The following is a 9,318-nucleotide window of genomic DNA, read 5'->3' as shown; positions in this document are numbered from 1 at the left end:
CCCTCGCTGGATCATTAATGTGAGTGACAACAGGCACAGTAAAGGTCTGTTCTTTTATGGATAACAACGTCTTTAATGTATTAGGATGCAACGTGTCGGTATAGACCCGTATATTATTGTCAATCAAGGCATCTTCGCACCCTTGCCAAACAAGGTATCCTTACACCGCTGTCAAGCAAGGTATCCTTATACCGTTGTCAAGCAAGGTGTCCTTATACCGTTGTCAAACCAAGGTAACCTTACACCGTTGTCAAGCTAGGTATCCTTATACCGTTGTCAAGGTAACCTTACACCGGTATCCTTATATCGTTGTCAAAGCAAGGTATCCTTATATCGTTGTCAAGCAAGGTATCCTTACACCGTTGTCAAGCAAGGTATCCCTATATCGTTTTCAAGCAAGGTATTCTAACACCGTTGTAATGCAAGGTATCCTTATACCGTTGTCAAGCAAGGTATCCTTATACCGTTGTCAAGCAAGGTATCCTATACCGTTGTCAAGCAAAGGTATTCTAACACCGTTGTCAAGCAAGGTATCCTTACACCGTTGTCAAGCAAGGTAACCTTACACCGTTGTCAAACAAGGTATCCTTATACCGTCAAGGCAAGGCCAAACAAGGTATCCTTACACCGTTGTCAAGCAAGGTATCCTTACACCGTTGTCAAGCAAGGTATCCTTATATCGTTGCCAAGCAAGGTTTGTCAAGCAAGGTATCCTTATACCATTGTTAATCAAGGCATCCTCGTTTGTCACACAAGGTATCCTTAAACACCGTTGTCAAGCAAGGTATCCTTACACCGTTGTCAAGCAAGGTTATATCTTTGTCAAGCAAGGTATCCTTATATCGTTTTCAAGCAAGGCATCCTTACACCGTTGTCAAGCAAGGTATCCTTATATCGTTGTCAAGCAAGGTATATCCTTACACCGTTGTCAAGCAGGGTATCCTTATACCATTGTTAATCAAGGCATCCTCGTACCCCTTGCCAAACAAGGTATCCTTACACCGTTTTCAAGCAAGGTATCCTTACACCGTTGTCAAGCAAGGTATCCTTATATCGTTGCCAAGCAAGGTATCCTTACACCGTTGTCAAGCAAGGTACACCTATATCTTTGTCAAGCAAGGTATCCTTATATCGTTTTCAAGCAAGGCATCCTTACACCGTTGTCAAGCAAGGTATCCTTATACCGTTGTCAAGCAAGGTATCCTTATACCGTTGTCAAGCAAGTTATATCCTTACACCGTTGTCAAGCAAGGTATCTTTATACCATTGTTAATCAAGGCATCCTCGTACCCCTTGCCAAACAAGGTATCCTTACACCGTTGTCAAGCAAGGTATCCTTACACCGTTGTCAAGCAAGGTATCCTTATATCGTTGTCAAGCAAGGTATCCTTACACCGTTGTCAAGCAAGGTATCCTTATACCGTTTTCAAGCAAGGTATCCTTATATCGTTGTCAAGCAAGGTATCCTTATACCGTTGTCAAGCAGGGTATCCTTACACCGTTGTCAAGCAGGGTATCCTTATACCGTTGTCAAGCAAGGTATCCTTATATAGTTGCCAAGCAAGGTATCCTTACAATATTGGCAACTCGGGGCAGTACCAGAAATAAAACATATACTAGTATACAAAGAAGATACGATATGATACAAAATGGGTGCCTGGAGACAAAATAAATAGTGTCATGTGTATAGCATAACACACAACCATGAGTAGTTAACTTGTGCTTCATTGCCTGAAAAAGATGCTATTGTATTAGATTTCTATTCTGAAGTATTAAAACATAAAAGACCTACCTACCTACCTACATCCATCACCCATCCATTCACTCCTCCATCCATCCACTCATCCATCCATCCACCATCCACTCATCCATCCATCCATCCTCCTATCATCCATCGACCGCCTCCGTGGTGTAGTGTTAGAGCGCCCGCCCGGAGAGCGGAAGGTCGCGGGTTCGATCCCCGACCGCGTCATACCAAAATAAAATTAAATATGGTACTTGTTGGTCCCTGCCTGGCGCTCGGTATTAATGGGTACAACAAGGACAAGTCTGCTCGAGTCAGTATAATGTGTCTGAGTGGGGTATTCATGCTTCACTGTGGCATGGTATCTCAGTGGGCTAGCACTATAAAACCAGCTTAAGTCTGGGCTAGTACAAGCAGCCGCACATACACATACACACGCATGCACGTCGTCATATGAGCGAAATATTCTCAAGTACGACGTCAAACCCAATTTCACCACCTCACCTCACCTCACCTCACCCCACCTCCCCACCCCACCCCACCCCACCCCACCTCACCTCACCCCACCTCACCTCACCTCACCTCACCTCTATCATCCATCCCGTATATTTTCTCTACTAACGTAAACAGGTGCCTATTCATTTTACTGAAATTAACAACTACATTTTCCTGACATATATCAGGATACTTATATAATAGCAATGCCTACTTAATCTTGTATATCAAATGCTTCTATTAATGGCATCACCAAGTGACTTCACTTTGAGGCTGTTGATACGAGTACCGCACCCCAGGGGCCAGTGAGTTCGGCCTTCTTTGGTCTACCGATTATGTCGTGAATGCGTTTACATATGCTGTAAAACCAAGGTTAATTAACTTAGGTTATACATTAGTCAACAAGATTCAACGGGGTCGTCTAGGGTTTCGGCTCTGACGCCGGCACGCTGAGAGAATTATGTAACATGGAACGCTAGCGGTGACACTCGGAAGCTGGAACGCAATAGCTGACTTGTGCACAGATACTGCTGACGTCACATACTTACGTGTTTATGTTCGCATGCGAAGCTAATCACATTAGATACAGAATCTATCTATGTTCGGCTTTATGAAACGCCCACAGTGAGATTCCCGTTAATAGTAGTGTCATTGTCTCGGGATGTTATCTGTTACACATGGTACACGCTTCAGAGAAGACACGAGAAAAACTATACCCAAGGTCATAGCGTTCCACAACAGTAGTGAGTGAGTTTAGTTTTACGCCGCTTTTAGCAATATTCCAGCAATATGACGTCGGGGGACACCAGAAATTGGCTTCACGCATTGTACCCATGTGTGGAATCGAACCCGGGCCTTCGGCGTGACGCGCAAACGTTTTAACCAGTGGGCTACCCCACCTCCCCTCACCAACATTAATATGTCCATATATATAGATGAATATATGTTGATATTATCAGAACTACTTTTGATCAAGCTAAGTAAATATTCAAAAATGTGGCGCGTGAAGAGGAGCGGAGACCTTAAAGGAGAATACTAGGCAACTGCAATAATTTGCTGGATGAAAGATAAAGTCATGGTTTATTATGTTTTTATCGCGAAAACAGTTTCTGTTATCTGAGCTTCGGCCTTTATGCATATTCCGCTGGAACTCACGTGACCTTTCCGCTCGTGACGTCATATGTGACAAGCGTCCGCCATATTGCCAAAGAACAAGCGCTACGGTAATAAATCGTGTTGTTACTGTCGTTTTGTAAATGGTACGATGGTGTATTCCGTTGCCTGGGGGTGCACGGAATCATCGAACAATGGAAAGAGACACCATTTCTTCCGTTTTCCAGGTAAAGAGACAGATTTAGGCAGGAGAAATGTTCCGATCATTCGGAGTCGGACGCATATGAAAGAGACATGCACACATGGGGTATGAAAATCCAAATGCTAGACTGAAGAAGGAAGAAGTACCCACGAGATTCATTTATACTCCATCATTTCCTGTTACAACTTACTGTCAGTGGTATTTTTAACATAAGATAAAAGTACGATTGCCAGTCGAATTGCCCCCGCTACAGATTTCCCCAGCAAATTTAGTAAAATTGCCCCGGAGTTTTGTTCAAATTGCCCCAGGGGGTAGTCCAAATGCACCCAATTTATTTAAAAGGATTAAATATAGGCCATAAATGCATAGTTTTGTCAACTTTGATATTATGTTTTTTTATATAAAAGTATATACATAGTTATGAGTTTACTAATGGAACCTTTATCAGAAATATTTCTTCCTAATAACTGTTATATGAAGAACCTAATATCGAAGTTGACAAAAACTATGCATTTACAGCTTATATTTAATCAAATTTAAATACATTTGACCAGACCGCCTCCGTGGTGTAGTGGTTAGAGCGCCCGCCCGGGAGTGCGGAAGGTCGCGGGTTCGATCCCCGACCGCGTCATACCAAAAGACGTTAAAATATGGTACTTGTTGGTCCCTGCCTGGCGCTCGGCATTAATGGGTCGGCTCGGAGTACAATGTGTCTGAGTGGGGTATTCATGCTTCACTGCGGCATGGTATCTCAGTTGGCTAGCACTATAAAACCAGCTTAAGTCTGGGCTAGTACAAGCAGCCGCACATACACATACACACGCATGCACGTCGTCATATGAGCGAAATATTCTCAAGCACGACGTAAAACCCAATTCCACCACCACCACCACCACATTTGACCAAATTAAAATGAATGACCAAGTTTGCTGGGGCATTTTGTAGCTGGGGCAGTTCGACTGGTACCCATGAGATATATATTATCAAAATCAGTGAGAGATTTCACATAAGCTTGAACATGTTTCGCTATAACGATCTGTTCGGTTTGGAGCCCTAAATGCTGCAGTCTACCTGAAACATTGCCGAATACAACGGCAAATCATGAAGTACTTGTTGCTGTCATTGTTTTCCATTTTGTCCAGTTACGCACGTCGGCACCAGACTCGCTATTTTCCCTAATAGGCGGAAATACGAGTACGTTTTTTGTGTTTTTATTGCTATTTTACAAACTTTTTGTTCACTTTTAATCACGGAAGGTGACTTTTAGAATATCCTTTACAATATATCAAAAGTTTTGTTTTCGTTCGTATTCTCCTTTAAGACCTTTAGGTTCCAAACATTCTGGAGAGTGAGTGAGTGAGTGAGTTTAGTTTTACTCCGCACTCAGTAATATTCCAACTATATGGTGGCGGTCTGTAAATAATCGAGATTCTGGAGACGCGGAGCCCGCGATGCCCCATGAGTGGTATGGGAGATTTGGGGATTGGTTGGTTACATTCCCATCTGGGTAATTGTGTCTAATGCCTCTTCACATGTTATTTTAACAAAAACCGATATCTTGAGTCGAATACCAGATTCGACATGATTTTCATCCTTGGTTTCCCAAGCCGTGACCTTGAAGGTCTCTATACGGTGTTATGGACGACAAGACCACCTCGGTGGTCAAGCTGAGAGAACGTCTTCCCTGACAGCGGAAGGTCGTTGTTCCGATGTGTGCATTACGCAAAATAAACGTTACAGTAAGGTACTTGTTGTTACTGTGTCTGGCGCTTGGTATTAAGGGGTCGGTTCTCGGCCAGAACACTCTGTCTGAGTGGGGTGTTATTTTTTAACTGCAGCATGGAATTTCAGTGAGCTAGTACAATACAGCTATCGTTATGAAGAGGACACAAACAGACACACACACAGAGACAAAGACAGAGAAAGAGAGACATACACACATACACACACAGACAGACAGACAAACAAACACAAACTCACAAGAGAGACACAGACAGAGAAAAAGAGACATACTCACACACAGACAAACACAAACTCTCAAAGAGAGCCACAGAGGGAGAGAGAAAGAGACAGACAGAAAGACAAACACACATACATACACACATAGAGAGACACACGCACGCACGCGCACACGCGCACGCACACACACACACGATACGTGCAATAGTTTTGGACGCATTCCTCCTCACGCATATTTCAAACTTACATTTTCTTCTTACTTACAATCTGATCCTTGACTAGTTGTAAACGTGGTCAATCATACCTGTTTGGGCTCACATGCCAGAACACTGTGTACCTGGGTGTTGAGACTACACACACCTCTGTGTCAACACACAGTATGAAGGGCTGTCATGTGTAGTATATAGCACAGCCCACGCCCCAGCGACACATTGTCGTATTGATCTCAGCCGTGTATAGTTCACGCCATCGCAGTGTTATTGAGCCGTATATACACAAGGCTAATGTCAACCTGGGAATGTCATACCCAGCTTTAGCACATACCAGATTTAAGGTCTGGTTTTTATAACAGCGTTTTGAAATTGGTTTGGGTTTGGGACTTGAATAAAAGGATGTCAAGTTTGTCGACGGATAATATCAATGTCGAGTGTCCATTGTACATATCCTTAGATGTGGTGTCCGTATTAACGCAGTCCTTTAGAGCCGGGCTCGACACTGTGATGCTCAGTCCAGCTGTACTTGGATTGGCGTAATTCAGATGAAGTCTCATTATTGTAAAACTGAACAGAGATATGAGGAATATTAAGACGTGGAATAATGAGTTAAGGCATAGTAAGATGAGGAATAATGAGATACGGAAGAGTAAGATGTGGAATAATAAGATACGGAATAGTAAGACGTGGAATAATGACATAAGGCAAGACGTGGAATAATGAGATTCGGAATAGTAAGACGTGGAATAACGAGATAAGGCATAGTAAGACGTGGAGTAATGAGATATTGTATAGTAAGATGTGGAATAATGAGATAATGAATAGTAAGATGTGGAATAATGAGATAAGGAATAGTAAGACGTGGAATAATGAAATACGGAATAGTAAGATGTGGAATAATGAGATAATGAATAGTAAGACGTGGAATAATGAGATTCGGAATAGTAAGACGTGGAATAACGAGATAAGGCATAGTAAGACGTGGAGTAATGAGATATTGTATAGTAAGATGTGGAATAATGAGATAATGAATAGTAAGACGTGGAATAATGAGATAAGGAATAGTAAGACGTGGAGTAATGAGATAATGAATAGTAAGACGTGGAATAATGAGATACGGAATAGTAAGATGTGGAATAATGAGATAATGAATAGTAAGACGTGGAATAATGAGATACGGAATAGTAAGATGTGGAATAATGAAATAATGAATAGTAAGACGTGGAATAATGAGATTCGGAATAGTAAGACGTGGAATAACGAGATAAGGCATAGTAAAACGTGGAGTAATGAGATATTGTATAGTAAGACGTGGAATAATGAGATAATGAATAGTAAGACGTGGAATAATGAGATAAGGAATAGTAAGACGTTGAGTAATGAGATAATGAATAGTAAGACGTGGAATAATGAAATATGGAATAGTAAGACGTGGAGTAATGAGATAAGGAATAGTAAGACGTGGAGTAATGAGGTAAGGCATAGTAAGATGTGGAGTAATGAAATATGGAATAGTAAGACGTGGAGTAATGAGGTAAGGCATAGTAAGACGTGGAGTAATGAGGTAAGGCATAGTAAGAGTAATGAGATATAAGGCAGTAATGGAAAATGATGGAATAGTAAGACGTGGAATAACGAGATAAGGCATAGTAAGATGTTGAAGAATGTCATACGGAATAGTAAGATGTAGAACAATACGATAAGGCATATAGTCTAATAGTAAGATGTAGAACAATGAGATGAGGCATATAGTCTAATAGTAAGATGTAGAACAATGAGATAAGGCATATAGTCTAATAGTAAGATGTAGAACAATGAGATAAGGCATATAGTCTAATAGTAAGATGTAGAACAATGAGATAAGGCATATAGTCTAATAGTAATATGTGGAACAATGAGATGAGGCATATAGTCTAATAGTAATATGTGGAACAATGAGATCAGGAATAGTAAATGTGTAATGTTGCCCGACAGCGCCCCTGAACGGGGTAAACGTTACACAGACAGAATGGTATACCTGGTATGTCTATAGCGATTCACAACCCAACAGTCAAATCTACACAATAAGTAGGTCATACAGAGCTCCAGATAAGATTTAGCTAATGTGGGTACTGTACCCACTGTATTTTTTTGGAGTGGGTATTATGAATGTTGAGTGGGTATTTCATTTTCCGTTACCCACTGCTTTCAAATATGTGCATATTTCAGTCATTTTACTCTGGTCACGATATGGCTGAAATATTGCCGATGTGACGTTAAATAATAACTCACTCACTCACTCATTTTACTCACCTAAGTATTATGTCATTGAGTAAGTTTACTTAGCAGGTATGTTCTGCCTTATGTCATCCCTTATCAAAACCAACTTAAATATAAGGGAAATGATTTCATAAAAAATCACTCATCCTATACTGACAGTACAACACTTGTCCTATACTAACAGTACAACTTGATAGCAATCGATGCCTTTTTCATTACGCAAGCGATTTTTATAAGTATATTCCGTAAGCATTTGTTTTAAACTTTTTGCGTATCTAACAGTTTAAATGCGTAATTGGTACGCAACAATTATTTTCCAATGCGTAATTGGAAATTTTCTATGCGTATTTTACCCGGATACGCAGCTTATCTGGGCCTCTGGTCATATATTGACCGATAATGATAGTGTTTGCGTGCGTACTTCCTGCTTGGCCTGACACGACTGAACCAGTTTGATTGGTTTTACGAGACAAGAACAAGAAGTTTGGTGTCATTCCGCTTATACAAGTATTCCGTCCGTATCATAGCGGGGTTACAATAAATAGTCTTTACAACTGTACCCATTACCCTATGTGGCGTAAAAAGCAAACACTTTAACCACCAGACCTCCGCCTCAGCGAGGAATAGTACCCCAATATTATCACGGTGCATGTGTGCGTGTGCGTGTGCGTGGGTGTACTTTGTGCGTGTGTGCGAGTCGTACTGGTACTAAATAAACAAGGATACTCAACTCCGACACAAAATTATACTGACTCTAAGCCGACCAGTTTTGCTCTGAAGCCGAGCACCAGAGAAATTTTAAAAAGCGCTATTATTAAAATATGTTTTAGATACGTTAATCAAACTTCTAATTAATAAAGATGGCAGGATGCCGCATGTCTGTTGTCATGGCAACGGTGAAATAGAAGACACTCTGTAATGCAAACATTTACATATTGGTGTAGTTGTGCATATGACGTTCAATATACGTCGTTCACGACATACAAAACTGCTTTCTGTACCATTAGTCATCAATTTGGTTTAATCAAGACTTTATACCCCATCAACCCACCCCATTATAAAACCATTTAGGCTGTTCTGGAATGATAAAGTGCTATAACGAGGGTATAAAGGCAGTATACTACACTGGATATTGATAACGAGCTTCTAACAATGTAGTCAGTGTTTTTGAATAGACCTAGGTGGGAGTTGACTAAAGGCACGTGGTAAACGTTTGAAGGATATATTTAATGAATAATGATATGGTAATACAATCTATGGTATTATTTGGCCTTTTCGATATATTACGTCAGCTAATGACGTAATGCCACGTGGTCTCATTGCGACGGAAATGT

General features: G+C 41.0%; 1 long non-coding RNA gene across 2 annotated transcripts; it reads left to right on the top strand.

The window, feature by feature from the left end:
• The first annotated feature begins 353 nt into the window (after positions 1-353).
• Positions 354-925, top strand: LOC124286605. 2 transcript variants are annotated; one of them, XR_006901077.1, is made up of 5 exons: positions 354-374; positions 505-556; positions 617-694; positions 757-810; positions 858-919. It is a non-coding gene; the product is annotated as an uncharacterized LOC124286605 (long non-coding RNA). The 2 variants fall into 2 exon arrangements; XR_006901078.1 differs by lacking the exon at positions 757-810 and having other exon boundaries at positions 858-925.
• Positions 926-9,318: the final 8,393 nt, after the last annotated feature.

This window comes from Haliotis rubra, unplaced genomic scaffold (genome assembly GCF_003918875.1).
Source record: "Haliotis rubra isolate DU_JTF1 unplaced genomic scaffold, ASM391887v1 Scf387, whole genome shotgun sequence".
NCBI lineage: Eukaryota > Metazoa > Mollusca > Gastropoda > Lepetellida > Haliotidae > Haliotis > Haliotis rubra.
This window is presented reverse-complemented; position numbering and strand designations above follow the sequence as displayed.